This window comes from Euprymna scolopes, chromosome 16, assembly GCF_053919585.1.
Source record: "Euprymna scolopes isolate OS-2025 chromosome 16, ASM5391958v1, whole genome shotgun sequence".
NCBI lineage: Eukaryota > Metazoa > Mollusca > Cephalopoda > Sepiida > Sepiolidae > Euprymna > Euprymna scolopes.
In genome coordinates this window covers 35,253,807-35,273,833 of record NC_136497.1, presented here as the reverse complement: position 1 = coordinate 35,273,833, position 20,027 = coordinate 35,253,807, and the positions used below count along the sequence as shown (strand labels likewise).

The window sequence follows — 20,027 nt, the reverse complement described above, 5'->3', positions numbered from 1 at the left end:
ATATATACAAACAATATCGTGTTGGAATTGTATAGTTATCTATCATCATTGTCTTTCTGTATTGAGTTAATTATATATGTCTATATATTTGTACATACACACATACACACACTAATATATATCTATCTGTATATATCTATAAAAGTGAACGTGTCTGTCTGTCTGTGTGTGCATGGGCGTGTGTGCATAGTTCACTACGAAATAACTCTGTAAATTTTAAATCTACAGATGTGAAATTTGATTTACAGGGTTCTGAGATTTGGAAAAAATGATTGATATCCGTTTTCGGTCCAAAATTTGGCTGTTAAGGGATTAAAGTTCAACGACTTGACCTTCGAGCACTCTACCAAACTCCTCCGCTAATTTTAGGTATAACCATTTGCAATTTTGGATATAAGTTCCTTGGAATGCATTTAACCTTATAACTTGATTTGAACCCAAAAAATGGATGGTACGAGGTAATAATAGGCGCCAAAGTTAAAGCAAAATTGGGCTCTGCAGTCTCTACCAATTTACTCAAACAATATCTGGTCTAACAATTTGAAACTTTACATAAAAAAGTATCCATAGATAGGGCAAGCTTTTTAATCGGTTTGGGTCGAAAATTTGAGCTATCAATATATATATGTATGTATGTATGTTTGCATGTCTGCCTAAAACTTTTAACAGAGACGACGGATTTTAACAAGGAGAGCATCGTTTTGATGCTGGACCCTTCAGACGACAAAGACCAAATAATTGGCTAAAAACATTAATGCCTTTACCCTCAACTGGGCACTTTTCTACAGGGAGGGGTCGCTTTTTTCGCCGATATTTTCGAAAGTAATCCTCTCCTTTCGATAGACTAGCCTTAATTTAAACCTACGCCACTTCCGGTTTGCAGGTTGTCATAACAGCAAATACGTCACGTTTTTCCCCGTCCTTTTCATTCTTGGCGGCAAGGATTCGAGTCTGCCTTTCTAATAGCACTTTATTTGTGTTGCTCAACACATACCTCACATCACCCGGCCAACTCCGAGCCCCCATGCTAGTATATATATATATATATATATATATATATATATATATATATATATATATATATATATATACACTTATTTTTAACTACCAAAGCAAACATATGACTGGGTAGCAACATGTTACTGCATTTGTAAAAATAAATAAAAAGTATACCCTGCATTTCTTCGGTATTGGTCACTATTTTATCTTCCTCGTTGAATGACATTTCGTAATAATAATCTGATATTATATATATATATATATATATATATATATATATATATATATATATTATTATTATTATTATTATTATTATTATTATTATACTGTTGGTAGAATTTTTCAGTAACTCATAGCAACAACACAATATGTCATCCCAAAGAGTGCTCAATGCATGAAACAGAACAATATATTGATTGTTGGAGAGCTATTGGCTACACATTAGCAAACGTGTTTCAATGACCCCCTATAAGGGAAAATCACCTCATCAGGCTAAAAACCATCCACGAAACTTTCAATAAAGACCATCTCTTTATATTAAAGTCAACTTTACAGGGTTGAACCATTCTAAAAAGAAAAGAGGGGTACTAACAACCTATATCAAAACAAATATAACCTATTCACAAAATAATGTTAGGTTTTTCAAGGTATGATTCTGAAGCAGATTTATTATAAGTTTGCATTAAATTTTCTAGCCCCAACCATTATAATTATAATTGTTTTTGTTTATTTTGTTAATACGGATTTTTAAAACTATTACTCCAATATAAGAGCAATTCATAAATTTAATTAAGGTTTTTTTTCACTTAAAATCGATATATAAATATATACAGACATTACTAAACTACAAATTTAGCGCTATTTCTCTATATAATACAAAAGTACCGACATATATACGAACAAACGTGAAAAATTATATATATACAAATTACTCTTATAATATGGTGAAGAATATTAGTAACTAAGTCTAATTATATTATTCACGGTAAAAATTTCGCTAAAATTATTTTGTATAAAAATTAAATCACTATATATATATATATATATTATTTTTATAAAAATTAAATCACTATATATATATATATACATATATATGTATGTATAATATATATATGCACATATACATATATATATATATATGTATATATAAAATAAGAATTACAGTTAAGTTTACCAAAATGATCCAAGATGGCAAAACTAAAGTAAATAATACATATTAAAGAATTAATATTTATAAAGTAATTTATGTTTTAGCATTGAAATATTCGTATCTATCCAATACATAAATCTACCTAAACATTTATATTCTGCATGTATGTTTACTTATATTTTACTATATGAATTTACATACATACCTTCATACATACTTACATACTTATTTACTTACATATATATTTGTGTTATCCGGAATTTTATTTGTTTATTAATTCATCTATTTACGTGTATGTATGTGTGTGGTGGGGTGTATTTGTTGTATATATAATTATATATATATATATATATATATGTATATATATGTGTGTGTATGTATGTAATTGTATGTATTCATATATGTATATATGTATGTTTGTGTTTACATGTGTATGTATTTATTTTGTATTTCTTATTTCATTTGCTTTTCTACAAAAATTCTGCTGATGATTTAATACTTAAATAATAACGTGTACATTTAATTTGTCCTCTTTTTTGCTTAACATTTTGGCGCTTGTAACATCATCTTTTCGGGGTCATTTTTACATTGGTTGTTCTATTTTTAATATAATCAAATACCATTCACCAATTTTTCTTCCTATTTCTTTTCCTTTTTCTGCTATTTCATGCATTTTCTGTAATTCAGCCTTGCCTCGACAGTCGAGCTGTATAATTTTTACGCACATTTTGTATTTATTTTAATAATATATTGAATCTCCTCCCTTTTCCTTGTACCTATTTGTGAATTATTCCACGGATTTCTACCTTTTAGATTACTTTGGATCATCTTCCATTTACGCGATTCCCTGTGATTTTATTGTACGAATGGAAATTTAACTAACTTTCTTGGATTCTGAATATTTGGATTTTACCGTCATTGGATATTTTACCCTTCACAAGACTGTCCATTCCCGTGAAATCACTTTTTTATTCACCGCATTCCCTCTGCTTAACTTTTTGTTATCAAGCAAGATCTATAAGTTACTTGTAGTTTCATTTAATATTTTTCAAGCAAAATTCGATCCCGCATTTTGCTAAATCCTACCCTCTGATGAGAAGAAAATTATTTCTTCGAAACTCCGCGGATTAAGGACTATCCACTTAAAATTAAATAAGGTTTCACCTCTTTTTCAAAGTTTTCTTTAACATTTTTTATAAACTACTCGTCCTTATAAGCTCTATCTCCTATTTGGTTTTATCGAGCATTTACATCTGGTTTAGATTACTTTATAAATATTTATTCTTTAATATCGGTGGGAGTTGAAAACTCCCAGCCTAACTCGAGTATCGCCCGTTAAGTCAGAAGAGCGACCTAGCTACGTCATTTCCTTTTCCAATACGTCTTTCTCTTTCTCGCGCGACCCTCAAGCATTCAAAATGTAACAAACACCGGCCCGATGACAATGGGCCACAACAACTCCCCTGACTAGCCAGTCAGCCTTTCTCAGCTTCCAAGCACAAGTAAAAAACTCTTATTTTAATGAACACTTATTTTTCTATCGCTTCTTCATGTATACATAAATTGTATTTCTTTCGATGATATATAACGGTATGTTTTCATCATCATTATGCGACCTTATGCCTTTTCAATTCCTCTACCATTAAAATCATCCACCATTACACATAGGGGCAGGTTAGTCTATCACACAGCAGACCATCCTGTTCTCAACAAGATTGATAGACCACCGACGTGATATTTTTTTTAAATCGTGATTTAACGAACATTTCTTATTAACGCTGAACAATCTTCGTTCCAAAGCACATTTTTAAACCTTCTCACCGTCGCAAATGAAACATGCCTATATCGTTAGATAATCAGCGAAATATACCCAAAACGAAAGAAAAAAGAAAGAAAAAAAGCAATTCTAAACAAAAGGAGAAAACACACTTTTTTGTCGCATTTTCATGTTACGTTTAAACACACGTGCATCAATTATCTCTCGCCGCCATTTTGATTTTACTACACGTAACCAACTAAAACAAAGCACCCTCGAAAGAAAAAACTCAAAAAAACATTTCCGTCGTAGCCTAAATATTATAATAATCACAAGAACAATACGTTTTATCTATAATTACGTACATTGAACAAATATAGACATTTTAGTCTGTTATTCACATTTTTTATACCGAAGCGTATCTTTCAACAACGATGTCTGTTAAAAAATCGGCGATATCAACAGACTACTATCTTCACGAACAGTTCGATTTTTTTGCAAACGATGCACATTTCCGTTACAACCCAAACAGGAAAATAATTTTTATTAAGTCATGAATACAACGTGCACTCTGAAAAATACTTATACGTTCTTTTTTCGTCATTTAACTCAAACTTTCCTTGGTCTGTTCTTCGTCATAAACGAACCACAATCTCACCTCGAGAACCTGAAAGGTCAAATTTTCCTGTCTCATTCATTCTTAATAACCAGTTTGTTCAATTAAACTATTTTTCCGATTACCAGTTCTTGTTTACCTCAGTCGAGAAACACTTCGTTGAACAAGATGTGATTACACATATGTGGAACGAGCTCCTGCAATGAACGAACGTCACACTATAGCACAGACGTAACTCCAGCGACACGCATCCACTGCTACAACGAACGAAAATTACTTCCTTATTTGAACGAGAATCGTAACAACTTCAAAATGTTTAATACTTTATATCCACGTGTTTTCCACGTACTTTCAACGCCAAAATTATGTATGAATTTTGCTGTGGATGATGAAATCCAACAAACATTCCATCACGCACACGTTTTATATATGGATTTTGCTGTGGACAACGAAGCCTCAAAACATTCCGTCACACACGCGTTTCAGGTATACACCATAACTTTAAACTTTCTTCATTTTATCTAAAAATTTTTTTTTGCCATATGCGAATAAAAAAATATTTCAGCTTTCAATTTCATCATAGAGAACCAGTTGCATCAAGCCCACCGCAAAACTCAAATAGCAACTCTCACGGTATTTCAACTCCAGTTTCAAACAATTATGGAAAGGCAAAAGGTGACACCAAGCATCTTCAGAAAAACGTGACGGCGCAACACGCCTCTTAACAGCATATCTACCCTTTCCAGCAACACCTTACAGGATATCAACCTTTTCTAAACGCGGCAACCAACTCAAATATGTTCACTAAACACTGTACACGTCTGGATTTCACAACGATCCACCTCATCTCACCCCATTGAAGTTCTCCAGCTAACAAGAGTAAGCTGCATCATGCATACTGATACACTCATCCCTGGACGCCCAGACCGTACCGACCCACTGCGTACGTCGAGCACCTGAATAACGTTGAAACAACTCTCTATGGACGGACCGATTCCCTCGCAGACCCACTTGTTACCGTAAGCGTGTAGTCGACGCATTCGAGACCAACGCGAACCAACTTCAACCTACCGTGCTGACCCTTGCGCACGCTTCATAGACTACAGGCAATACAGTCTATGAGCGCAACACTCACACTCCAAAACTCATAACGTCATTCCTGTGACTATTCTACAGTTGTACAAGTTTTCATCATATCCTTTAACGTCGCAACTGTATTTTTTCACCTTGATTAATAAATAAAAAAAAATCACTCTCGTTCTCTATACAGTGGGCACACTCACACACACGCACACATATATAGACATGTTTTTCTCCAGTTATATTTTCTTTTCTCTAGCGTCTAGCTAACTTGGAAGGAAGTATTGTTTGAGTTGAAAACTCCCAGCCCAACTCGATTGTCGTCCTATAACTCAGAAGAACGACCTTGCTACGTCACTTCTTTTTCCCTATTTCTTTCTCTTTCGCGCGCGACCCTCAAGCAGTCAAGCTGTCATAAACATCGGTTAGGTGGACATGGACCACCACAACCCCACTTACTAGCCAGTCAGCCTTTCGCAGCTACCAAGCGCAAGTTACGAACTCTTATTCTAACGAACTCTTATTCTAACAAACTCTTATTCTTTCTATCGCTTCTTCATGTATATTTATGTAAATATATTGCATTTCTTTCGATAATATATAACGGTATATTTTCGTCATCATTATGCGACCTTTTGCCTTTTCAATTCCTCTACCATTAAAAACAAAACATTACACATAGGGACGGGTTCGTCTATCATACAGAAGGCCATCCCCTCCCTACATATCTATAATTTACTTTAGTTTTGCCATCTTGGATCATTTTGTAAACTTAAATGTAATTCTTATTTTATTAACAAACTCTTGCCTGCTTGAGCTTTTTATGCTCTCCAGATATGTTTGAAAAGGAAAACATTCATCTGTCTGCCAAAAATATCCCTATTTCTACCCAACAATAATATATTCACAAATTTGTCCTAGCTTTGAACATTTCCTAGAAATATAAGGTGGAAGGCGTATTACCATGAATTAAGCATCAACAATTAACTTAGAACACCTACTTCCTCTGAAGATCAACCTCACCCAGAAATCTTAACAAATTAACTCCCTATTAACTCTCATAGAGAACAAAGAAAATTGAAAGATTTGCTGAAAAATTTTACTGATTAAAACCCCCAAAATACAACCTTTAGTTTGAGGAGTTTGAGAATTCCATGTTAAATTAAGTCAAAAAATTAAATATAAGAAACAAAACACCATTATAATCCGGTTACTCGAAAAATAAATAATTTTGCCGAGAAAATTAAAAAGAATAAACATATATTCGTCCATGTTGATAAGACTAAAAATTACTATACACTTGGCTATCCTACATATAAAAGACTGTTGTATAATGAACTTAATAAATCTTATGAAATACTCTCTCGTAGGATTTTACATTCTATTTATTCTGAGGCTAAAGTTTTACGGATTTCTATGGACATTCACAACTTCACTTAAATAATCTCTCCTCCAGATACACCTAGATTTGTGGATCATAAACCTAATTTTTATGACAACCCCCTCCATCAGATTAATCTGCCCATCTAAATCTGACTTAGGTGCTCTGAGCAGAAATATCTTAGATAGAATCATCACTCTTATTAAAGATTTGTCTCCCTTACAAATAAACACCTCTTTAACTTCAAAACCTTTGATATCCAAAATAATTATCAATCAATTTCTCTGATCCTTTTAAATAAAGCTCTAATCTTTGGTAAAAGAAATTATGACTTAACTAATTAAGAAATTAAATTAATTCTCCAAGCGAAGAAAGTCCCTTATACAACTTAACAATAAGTTTTGGACTAGAAAGGACACCCTTAATATTTTTGACATCTTGCTGGGCCCTTCTGACTCTGCAGAAGTTACGGATTTAGTTGGTCTCTTCTTACTGAAAAGAACTTGCATACCACTTTATAAATATTCAAGGAAGCCTTTATAGAGACCATACCCTTTTCACTACGACAGCCATGCCAAGAGAGTACAAGAAAACAATTAAAAAAATTGCATAACTTCTTTAATAACTTTGGCTTTTCTATAATTATCGAACCGAACAAAAGAAAATTAATTTTTCTAGACATTACACTAAATCCTAACACCGATACTTATTGCTCCTATCACAAACCCAACATTACGCTTTTATATGTCCATACATCTTCTAAGCACCCCAATTCAATTATATAATCTATAGTACCATCTGTCTCTTGAAAATTTCTACTTTCTGCCGATAAAAAAAAAAAACTTTTAATCAAAATGCTACTTTCTTAAATGATACCTTAATAAACTCAGGACACAATGAAAATACTAAATACAACCATTATGCTCCTCCTGCTGGCCGACTTAAATCTGTAATCACACACATAATGACTCTCAAGAAACCAGTTCAAAAAACAAGAGCTGCCACTATCACTTGCTATGAACCAGTCTACATATATAACCCAAACCAAAATACTAATCGTAATACTTCTAACTTACCCAGTCGCACCAGGAGAAAGAACAAATATTTGGTTTAATCCTCATTTAGCGTAAATGTCAAAACTAATTTACCTAAAGAATTCTTCAACATTGTACAAAACTCTTTCAAATACCCACACATATATAGTTCGATTTTCAATAACAAGGCCGATAACAATTAGTCGCGTGCTCTCGTGCAATGAATGAATGCGTAAATGTAGGATTGACATGAAATTCTTAAAGATAAACGAAAATGACCGAAAAATGGGCTGAAATGACTGAAATAAAAGTAAAATTAAATTACTTAGAGTGACGTTAATGAACCTAAGGATGATTTGAATGACGTTAAGAATGACTTGAATGCTTAGAAAAAAACTGGAATCTTTCAAAACAATTCGAATGATCTGGAGAATTACCTGAATGGCCTTGAGACTGACTAGTTTTAAAGCGGGTGACCATTTTACATTAAATTAACACAGAAAAGTGATCCCCCACATTATATCACAATGTTACAAACATAAGTACAACATGTAGTAAGAACATTTACTACACTTTGATCTTGGCCAAAAGGCCAAGAAACACTTAAAAAGCTAAGAACAGCATGTATTAACAACAGATCTTTAACCTTAACCAAAAAGGTCAAGAAAAAAGTGTTACGGACAGACCGACCGACCGATATATATATATATATATATATATATATATATATATATATATATATATATATATATATATATATATATGCGCACGTTTGTATTTATGTGTGTACTTTTAAGTAAGAATGTGGATATATAAACACAGAGACGGAAGTATCTGTATTAGAGCTCTACAATGACAACATTACATTCCAAGCCAATGCTTCGATACCAATGGACAAAACGCTAACATAATAACTAGATTGTGACACATTATCTCAAGACCCGATGGGAGAAAAGTCTAATAGCGAGTTGTGCACGCATCACCAATATTCTTGCAAAATGGAAAAACTAAATAATTTCAAACTAGATGTAAGATATCGATTTAGAGAAAAAATGATCGATAGGAAGAGAGACACCAAAGGAACTAGAGATATAAGAGAGGAGAATAAGCGTTACTTGGTCGTTCCTTCTATCCTGTTACACTCTTTGAACTTCATTCACTTCGACACGAACCCTCAGAGGTCATTGAATATCAAAAGATCGAAACCTTTATTGCCTCAATATTGATCATCCCGAATTGTTAACTGGGCATCGCAGGGGACGCTAGCTTCGTTTTAACACGACGGATCTTGCGGTCGATTGTGCTCACAGCAACACATTAACATATTGTTGCGAATTCTTACCAAGTGATTTTATCGAGTAACCTTGTTATACTCGCCATTTTGCCTTGCCCCCTTTGCGACTCTTCTCTCTTGCGAGGTTTTCTTCTCCGTGCACTATTTTTAATTGCGTTTGTTTCCTTGTACATATGTGACTCGCTTTGCATGCTCTTATTAATAACGTTTTATAGCAATAATATTTCTGCCAGTGCCAATAGAAATCTCTCCACAATACATAATTTGGCAATGCCATATCTTCATATATTTTTTTAAATAGAATCCACTATCCTGGCAACTCACTTTATGAAGGACTCATTACTTACAAGGTTTTACTCCTATGTAAAATAAAAAAAATGAGATGACTATGTTGTCGATTAAATAATCAGAACTTTTATTAGGAGGTGAATAAATGAAATTAAATCAATAAAGTAGAATCAACTTATATTTATTAACGAAATTTAAGTATTAATGAAGATGTTTCCTCGACTGTAATATAGTATTGTATTCAATTGGATTAACAGATGTGATTATATAGTAGGTAAATTGCGGGCGTTGGATTCTTTTATATAATGGAGAATACCGAGTAGCATATCAGATTTGCAGTTGTCAGCTTCAAGGAATACAAGTATATCTGCCGTTTGATTATAGGCGAAATACTCTGTCAAAATCCAAAGAAAAATGTGCATGCACAGTTTCCTCGTAATATTTGTATTATATGTATTGAACACATTCAGTATTCTGGGAGCGTCTGTTAATCAATCGCTAGAGATGTTATGAAGCAGAGTTTTCTTTATAAATGTACCCGGTTTTACATTTCATGGATAATCTTCTGCGTAATATATTTAGTGATTGTATTTTCGTTGCCAAATATCGTGGCGTGGTAAACGATATCTTTAATTTATACTAGGCAATAAAAAATAATCCAATATTTTATATTTATTAATTACTAACAGGACAAGTGTACCAGCGTTGTGCGCTAGAATAATGCCTGCCACTTAAACGTAAAAAAACCTACTATTGTTTGGGTAAACCAATTAGGCCAATTAAAATATCGGGCAATGGCGCCTGTGGCGAAAATGAATGTACTATGGCGGGGTACCGACACCGTTCATATATATTTATAGAATTAAGTGTTTAACTTTCAAATAATACACTCTTTAATATTATGATTTTTTTCCGAAAAAAAAAAACGGAATGCTATAAAAGGAAATATGTTGCGGAAATAATATTTTTGGTAAAAAATAAATTCGTTTTGTTTCGTTCAAAACACTTCAGTATTTGTTTTTTCGTTGCAATATTATTTCTAACAACTCAACTGTTTGGGAGATACTTTCTTCAATTTTGTCACGAGTTAGCATGTTTAATGTAGCCATATAAAACTTTTGTATTTTTATTTATTCGCATACTAATAAAAATGCAAATATTTAGGAGCTAACCTCTCCAGTTTACTCAAGAAGAAATATCTTCAATATAACGGTATTCTCTATATAGATAAAGGTAATGCTCACCGTTCGGAAAAAAAGTAAAATTGGTTGTTTCACACCGACTGTACAATTCTATCCTTATTTGGAAATATCTATAGGTTGACTGGTTATCTGTAAACGAATAACAATAAAACTGACGCTACAAATAGCATTGCGATAAGTTAAAGAACACGCACACATACCTTGTTTGGCTGGTCGTAACAAAACATGGCGGTTTGGTGGCGACAATTTTACAAGAACTATTCTGTATCATAATACCAGAAAACTTATAGAGTATCATCAAATCCTATGAAAAATAGAAAATAAATAAAAAACACGTAGGCGTAGTGTGTTTAATTGTAAAAATCATTCAAGAAACTTATTGTGTTCATGTATTTTACAAATATACGATCCTATTTTGTGGTCGCACGTTTAACGACTACAAATCATGAATAGCTTGTTTTAAACTATGTATTACGAAGTAAGAAAACGGGATATTTAACTTTCATCTAATGATTTTCTATTTTATATACTTTACAATCTTACATGCCTGAAACGAGATAAGCAATAAATCAGCATGACGTCAGGCACAATAATATGTCTTATAGTGACGCCATATTTTAATGTTACTAAGCGTTCTTTTATATACCGGAGAGATGCATTCTGGGTTGTGAGAATTTTCGGAGCTCAGCAAATCAGAATAGACGGCCGTTGACCAGGGATCATTTTTTATTTGTGGATCCCAAATTTGAAAGATTATGTTCGATATATGTTACGTTTGGTGTAATAAAAGATCGTGTAGAGCATGAATAATTCCTCTCCGGGGACAACTGTAAACACTTGAAGTACTAAATATTTAGAGGCAAATATAGGGATTCCTTTTTCTAGAGATGTTGCGATTGTGATGGCGTTGCTTGTAGGATGGAATGTATCATTTAACTATCACCACTGAACATGTGTAAATAGTGTTCGAACTGCACAAAAGATAGGGGTGTATAACCTCGATATAGAGAATTGTTATGTGGAATCTGCTGTTGTAATTATACGGTTATCTGGTACAGACGGGTAAGTTCTGCAGCCATTTTAATATATCTGATATATATTATAAGTATGGTGATTGTTATTAGAAAATTAGTTTTTCTTTTTTCTACTATTGTTTTATTTATCTTACTTATGTAATTTGTATTGTATTCGAGTACTTTCAAATTTGATAAACAGTTTTAGAATTGTACATTGAAAAACCTATTCTATGAAGCACTCAGACTTACACACACGCTCTTTCTCTCTTTCACACACACGTATGTGTGTGTGTAGGTATGAGTTTACGTGTATAATGCGTATAATAAATTGAAAAATGGAATAAATCAGTATTCAATGTCTCAAATAGATCCAGAAAATATATATATATATATATATATATACTCAACTTAATAGCAGATTCATTAATCCCACATGAAATTAATTGCGCCGAATAAGACTACGTACTGTGATAAATATGGATAAAGCACACATAAATTCAATTATTCTTCATCAAAATATAAGTCAGTGAGGAATAAATAACAGCCAATTGGTTTGATTTCCAAGAATTAATAAACAATATTTTGATATGAAAATATCACTAGTCACAACAAGGTTTATAAAATGCATTAATGATTTTCCACTCCACTATAAAGGCAGGCATTTACATTATTTCCTTGTCGTGAGTACACTTTTTTGCGCATTTCATTAAAGTTTGGAGCAATGTCAATATTAAATATGAATATCCATAAGCAATACAATATACTAGTATATTATCATGAAATTATTGATACATTTTCCAAATTTATATAAATATATGTGTGGGTGAAAGTGCCTACCACCGATCATTAATATAACCTAGCAGCAATATTCCATTAAAAACATATTTGCATTATGGACCATGGTATAGGAGTGAAGGGTTTATAAATTTGTATTCATTTGTGTGCAAATGAAGCGCGAATATATAAGGGTATTCTATCATGATGAGCCTGCAGTACTGCTCCCCCGCCCCAAATAGCGTTACTGATTAATTACATTATTAGAAGGACATTAATCAGTCATAATTCTCTAATAAAAAGAATAAATTAATTCTGGGAGCATTGGATCATAAATTATTCAACATATGATTCAGGTGCAACGGCAACTGAATTATACGGTACTATTCTGTTGTAATTGAGAATATGAAATCAATAGTAGAAGAGATACACTTTATAAATAAGATAAGTCCAGTGGCATAAAAGTGTATTACTTGTGCACAATTTTTAAAAAGTAGGACCATGTATATAATGTAAGAACAAATTTAGACAAACGATTCAATACAGCAAAGCATCAGAATATAACACTATAGTAGTAGAAAGGATTTAGTATTTTCATTAAAAATATCTAATTATAAAATAATCATAATTGTTTTACTTGCATTTTGATTTCATCAAAATGTATTATCTCTTGCTTGCAAAAATGCGACATAAGGTCGTTAATTCTCGGTTGTATATATATATGGAAATAGATAGATTGATAATTCATTATAAATAAATACACAGTCTTGATATGGGAATATTAATTCAAACTTGAATGACTTAATAGCGCACAAAGTGCAAATCTATTTTAGTAGTATATATATTTACTTATTAAAAATCGATATCTCATGCGTCAGCGTAACCTAAAATTTTGTATTTTTAGTATTCAGTTCAAGGAGGGAACTGGTGAGCGATTTTCACATGTTATTGAAGCAAAGTTAGTTTATATATTTTGAGCAGTACAAATTTGAATTCATATAATGAACTCTTTTTTATACATATACATATATATATATATATATATATATATGTACTAGTACGCAAAAACTAAAGCAGGTGCATGCGAATATTATTTTGTACCAAACACGGCACTTCTTATAAGTAATCACGAAACAAGTACGCGAGCTTAGATTGAAACGGAAACCGAAAGACTCAAGTGCGATCACCATTAAGCCGTTTTGACAATTGCTTTAAGCTTTTTTTTGTCATGTTAAACTTTCACGCATGTATATTTACGAAACAATTGACAAAAAGGTTTAAAAGCAACGTCCATTTCTGCGCATGCGTTGCAAGTGCTGTGATTCTTACGTTAATTACAACGTATTGACTGACTATCGTGTTTGGCCGAATGGTTAGCCAGGAACATAAATTTACTGTGCGTTTTCGGGTTTGATCCCACCTCTCTCTCTCTCTCTGTTTTTGTATTTTTTATGTCGTCGTTGTGCCAATATCCTGCCACCGGGCAAAATTAATTATAAACTCATTTTATTCACTTTCCTTTTTTTCACGTTCTTGTCCTCACTCGCGGTATGGGTTCGAGCCTGTTTGCCTACTACCACTTTTTTTGTTTTGTTCGGCACACACCTCTATACACTCATGCTATTAAATATATGGAGGAGGAAACGATAAAATCGTCTCACTAAAGAAAACATCATTATAGCTGTATTTTAAAACATTTAAAATCAATTCAGGTACTTAATTATGTAGTATAGCTTACATCTATTCAATGTAGCCGCTTCAGCCTAAATCACTGCCTCCATACAAGTCCAGAACAGGGAGCATTCTACAAATGCTGGCGGGAGCTCGTCGAATACTCAACGGATGTCGACGATCCGTCTGGCGTTTGTATTGTGGAAGGTCATATTATTGGTGTCCTGCACGTAAAGCCAACCTGTATGAATCAGGGAAGGCGGAGGGCGAATAAGAGAAGGGTAAAATGTCGTAGCAATCCTTCTGAAGCAAAGCCTCTTTGGACTTGTCAGCCGTCGCCGAATCTTTCTACCAGATTCATGATTTGCCAGCGGCCACCTGATTACGCCAGTGGATCACCATGCTCTTCAAAACATGAAGGTACACTTTGGTGTTGACTTTCCATTTTACTTCGAAAATATGGGGTGGCATGATTTGAACTTCACGTGAAACCACAGCAAAAACAATAACTGTGGATGGAAAATTCGTTGAGCTATGTCCTCAAGTGGTGAACTGTCCGGATTTTAATTTTAGAAGTACTGGCAATGGTCCTGTTGACATGAATTGGATCAGTAGAGAGCAGTAATTGTACAACCGCATATCTCCGATCTAGCTCCTTGTAGATTGTGTCTCTTGCAGACATCACATACACTTCTATTTCCGTTGAAATGTGTACACACTTTGTTAACTGGAAATACACAAAGACAACTGGTATTCATCAAACGGAAATGGCGCGACTATTTATCCGTCCCACACTATATGATTATATATATATATATATATATATATATATATATATATATATATATATATATATATATATATATATATCACGTTATTTTATTTATATATATATATGTATATATCACGTTATTATATATATATACATATATATATATATATATATATATAAATCACGTTGAATTTAGATAAAACACATATCAACCCTACTTAAAAGATAACACACACTCAATATACCTAAATCCCAAGTCTAATGACCCACAATCAGTTATAAAACAGATTTCTAACTACATCGTTAGCACACTCAGCAATAACTTAAGCGACGAAAATGTATTTAACAGGTCAATCAATAGCTACGCAACAGCAATAAAAAATGGGGGATACAAAATAGTATTATCAAATATAAGCCATAAAAAACAATACCTATTATAAAAAAGAACACAGAAGAAAAATGAAATATACGTCGACATGTATTCAAATGTTAAAAATAACACTTCTCAAGAAATTTCCAGATCTCCTCGCAACGCACTTCTTTGTAACCAATCTCTTACACAATATTTTCAATAAAAATAACCGAAAGTTATCATACAGCTGCTTCGGAAATTTAGAAATAATAATTAGAGCCCATAATAACAAAATATTAAATAAAACCAATGAACACCACAACAAAATAAACAACAAAAAAGTGGACACTATGACAAAAATAAAATGAACACAAAGGACACATATATAAATAGTTGAAAAAAAAATAATAAGAAGAATAATAATAAACCAACTCCAGAAAACGACAACCATATCCGAAATAAAAATAAAATTACTAATAACGAACAAGATAAATGCAACCGCAGATCCAGCACACTTTGCCCACTTCAAAATAAATTTATAACCAAAAGCATAGTTTACCAGGCCACAATAATTCTGAAAGAAAACCCGAATAAGAAGAAATATTACGTACGTATGACTTCCTTTGATTTCGAAACTTGATATTAAGAACACAAAAGTACATTCAAAAATAAGAAAAAAACACCGAATGAAAACATCTATAGCAAACAAATACTGGGAACTAAAATAAAGCCGATGTTCGCCGGCAGTCATATGGACAATCGTAAGAAAAGCAAACACATGTAGACTTCTAGACAGTCCATGTAGATGTTGCCTTCATGAACATTTGCTATCCTGTACTTTAAAGAACTCCAAGATCTATTAAACTGTAGGAGAGAAATAGCGAGCAAATGTGTTCACAGAATAAACTATACTCTAGGATAGCGATATAAATCTTAAAATAACATTAAAATTAGCAATAACAAAAGAAAAGAATGAATAACGTAAACATGCATATACATAAATTATTACATATATATATATATATTTACATATGTATATATGCAACATAAAACATATTTAACCTAGTTTAAAATAGGTCAGAACGCTAGATATCTACGCTCCCCGCTAAAATAGCACCCACTAAGGAAGGGGTGAACCGGAGATCAACTTGGTTTTGCCCTGTAAGTGTCTGCTCATAGGCTGATTAGATAAGGTTCTGTAGAAACTAGAAAGCTGATTGGCTAACTAAAAACTCAATAGGATATGCGTATATAAAAACGAGAGCCTACCACAACTCCTCGCATAAGCCTGATTAATCCTTGCGTGGATGAAACGCGGAATATTTTGTGTACTTAATTGACATATATATTTTATAGCTTACTACTATATATATGCACACATATGTGCGTGTGTGTATGTGTGTGTGTGGGGTGTGTGTGTATGTGTGTGGGGGGGTGTGAAGCAGGCATGTCAAACTCAGAGTTTTCTCAGGGCTATAGGAGTGAATTTGTATCTTCATGAGGGCCGCAAAAGTTGAACACGATCAGCTAGGACCGAACGTGAAATTAATATTTTTGAGCAGCGACTTTTAAAGACCATTACTGTCTGTAAAAATTACTTTCGAGCCTTTATTCTTAAAAAAAAAACAAGAAGGTGAAAAATTTAACAAAAAGTTAACAAAACATTTTTTAAAGAAAAATATACTTCATTTTTTTTAACGAAGTTTATTTAAAAATGTAAAAACTTACGAATTTCATCACTAAATTCAGAAACCGATTTCATCTTAAAAAATCTAAATACATTTTCAAAAATATTATGTGAAAAAATGAATGACCAATAAATTGTTCTATGCTTAATTTACAGAAAAAATTTAATTAAATTTATCTATAATATAAATCTCATCTGTATTTTTAAATGTATATGCATGTATGTATCTATATTTGTAATATGTATGTTCGTATGTTTGCATTAAACTTTCGGAAGAAAGGACGGATTTCCCCAAGATCGGTACCGTTTCGGATGAAAAATATCGAAATATTTACTAAAATTATTGATCTCTTTTTTTCCATAACAGTCACAACTTATCAAGGCACGGAGGTCACTCGAGAATAAGGATTATTGATTGTACAGTAATCAATGGGATAATATCGTAGCAATCGTTAGTAACAGAAATTGGGTAGTTTGGGTTACTCAAGGGGGCGGTTCATCAATAATTTTTTTTATGAGAGACTTCAAGACAATGAAGTTGTAGCCAGCAGGAAAAAAGGTAAATAGAAGAGAGTTCAACAGACCTGCAGTTCTAAGAAAGAAGCTTTCTTCCTAGAATCTACGTTTTGACTCAGGCACAGTTAAAGAGTGGTAAAATTATTGGTCTCAGCAAGACAGGCTTTTTTTCGTGAAATATTGAAAAGCGGGAACCATAGACGAGCAATTGCTATACAAATAACGATAAAATAAAGAGAAGCTCGAAATTTTCTCTTCTGTTGGAAAGAGATTGCAGGGAAGAGAAAAGGGCATCCCCACTAAGCTACGAAGTCTATTTGTTACATGACAGGGCCATGTAAGTAAGAAGACCTACTAGATAAGTGAAAATGATATTAGGATAGAATCGAACCATGTAGGCAAGTGTTAAAAATAATAGATAATGGAATGTTAGGATTTCAATAAATTGTTAATTCTATTAGAATAATTTATTACTATTTATGTCAGGAAAAGAGTTGAGTGTCCACTCTTTTAGAAATCTGGATGTAAAATATGCAAGTTAAAATAATGGACAATGCGAATTAAAAAATATCGTTAAAAAAGTTTGTATATTAAACAAGTAGGATGGAAGATTCTTTGTTTGTCGAAAGCGTGTTGACAGACATATGTAGAAATCGTGATATTGTCACATTGGTCGACAGTACACTTATAATGTCATAAACCAGGAGATTTCTCGATATATTGAATCTGTGGGATCGAAATTGATGATGATCAGATACTCAGAGAGGATCACACACGCTGATAGAGTTTGTTGAAGACTGGGAACCCCGTAGAAGCGAAGAGAGGGAAGTAGACTATATAGGTTAAAGTTTGAATTTCTAACATCACCGATCGGCCGGTTGAACAATAAAGAAATCAACTATTTTTGTAACTCTTTTCTTGGGTGGTCATTCTTTTCACTAAAAAAGGCAAATGTGTTTTATCAGCATCTTGTAACGAACGTTGTACAACCCTTCTAAGTAATGTGTCTTCTCCCTCATCAATAATGTATATCCCCTCCTCTATATCTCTTAACAAGTGACACCCCAGTCTGATATAAATGTAACCTTCCTTATCATCACTATCGGTTCTGAGTCCCCGTTAGTGTCTTTCCAATATTTACCACTGTGCAAGTTATTTTGTGCTCTGCTTCTAGTATCCTCTACCCAGATGTGGGCACAATACTCCATCCTGGGACCGACTTAGCTTTTATATACACAGAGAATTGCATACTCAGTGCGATATCTACTAGATTGGTAGAACTATCCCACCATTTTACAAGAGACCTTGGCAACAGATTTTATGTACGTGTTCAGGAGTAAACCTCAAGCTCAAAAGCTTGTCAAAACGTGGGGTGTCTCTTAGACGAGAGAAATCCATTTCAATTCACGGTAGATTGGTATCCGACCATTGATTAGTGAAAGATAGGAACTTGGTTTTAGATGCATTAAAAGTAACCAGCCACCTCTTTTCCGCATTGTACTACGCGCTCAAGATCAGAGTAAACAGAAGCAGAAGCATCTTGGTCATTTACGGCCTTTGGTGTGTTGCCATAGTTAGTAGATGTGTTCCTCTTCACTCTCAACCGGGTACTTTCCTATAAGGAAAGGTCGCTGTTTACGCCTATATTTTCGAAAGTCATCCTCCTTTTTTTTGGGGGGGGGGGTTCATTAGTTTAATTAAAAACTTCGCCACTTCCCGTTTAGCGATGGACGAAACGGCAAAGATGTCACATTTTTTCACGCTCTGTTCCTTCCTCCGCGGTACGGGTTCGAGCTTGCAGGCCCACTACCGACTTTTTTTCTCAAAACCCACCTCAAAATACGCTGGCAAAACCGGGCATCCAGCCTAGTATTACATAAATACAAACATTTTTAAACTAATTACGCCGTATACATTAATGTGCTTATTCAATATTTATGTTGGAATTATAACACAATCCGTTACAACTGCTCACCACCAGATAGGAACAACTATTCTTTATTTCAGTTTTACTAAGTTAACTCATGAACATTAGTAGAAGTAAAGCTAAAATAAACCGTATGACATGGGTATATATGGTCAAGTTGACTTACTTGAGGAAAAGTCCTTGTTCTTCTTTTAATAAACCATACTTACTACAGAAAATGTATATTGAGTCAATAAATCATAAACAATTGGTTCACAAGAAAAAATATGTCAACATTAAACTAAGTACTATTAAAACCATATGTTTTCATATGCTGTGTCAGGGGAATATCGGTGTCATACTTAAAGTCTTGAGAAAATCATTTCCTTGTTATATATTAATAATGTTACCAATCGTTCTATTTGGTATTAAGAGCTCGTTACGTAGTCAAAGATTCAAAAGATACTAAAAAAGAAAACAATACAACAACAGCCAAACAAAAAAAAACCACACATACACATACATGAGAATAG

General features: G+C 33.1%; 1 pseudogene; it reads right to left on the bottom strand.

Moving 5' to 3' along the window:
* Nucleotides 1-8,515: 8,515 nt before the first annotated feature.
* Nucleotides 8,516-8,620, bottom strand: LOC145296465 (U2 spliceosomal RNA; annotated as a pseudogene).
* Nucleotides 8,621-20,027: the final 11,407 nt, after the last annotated feature.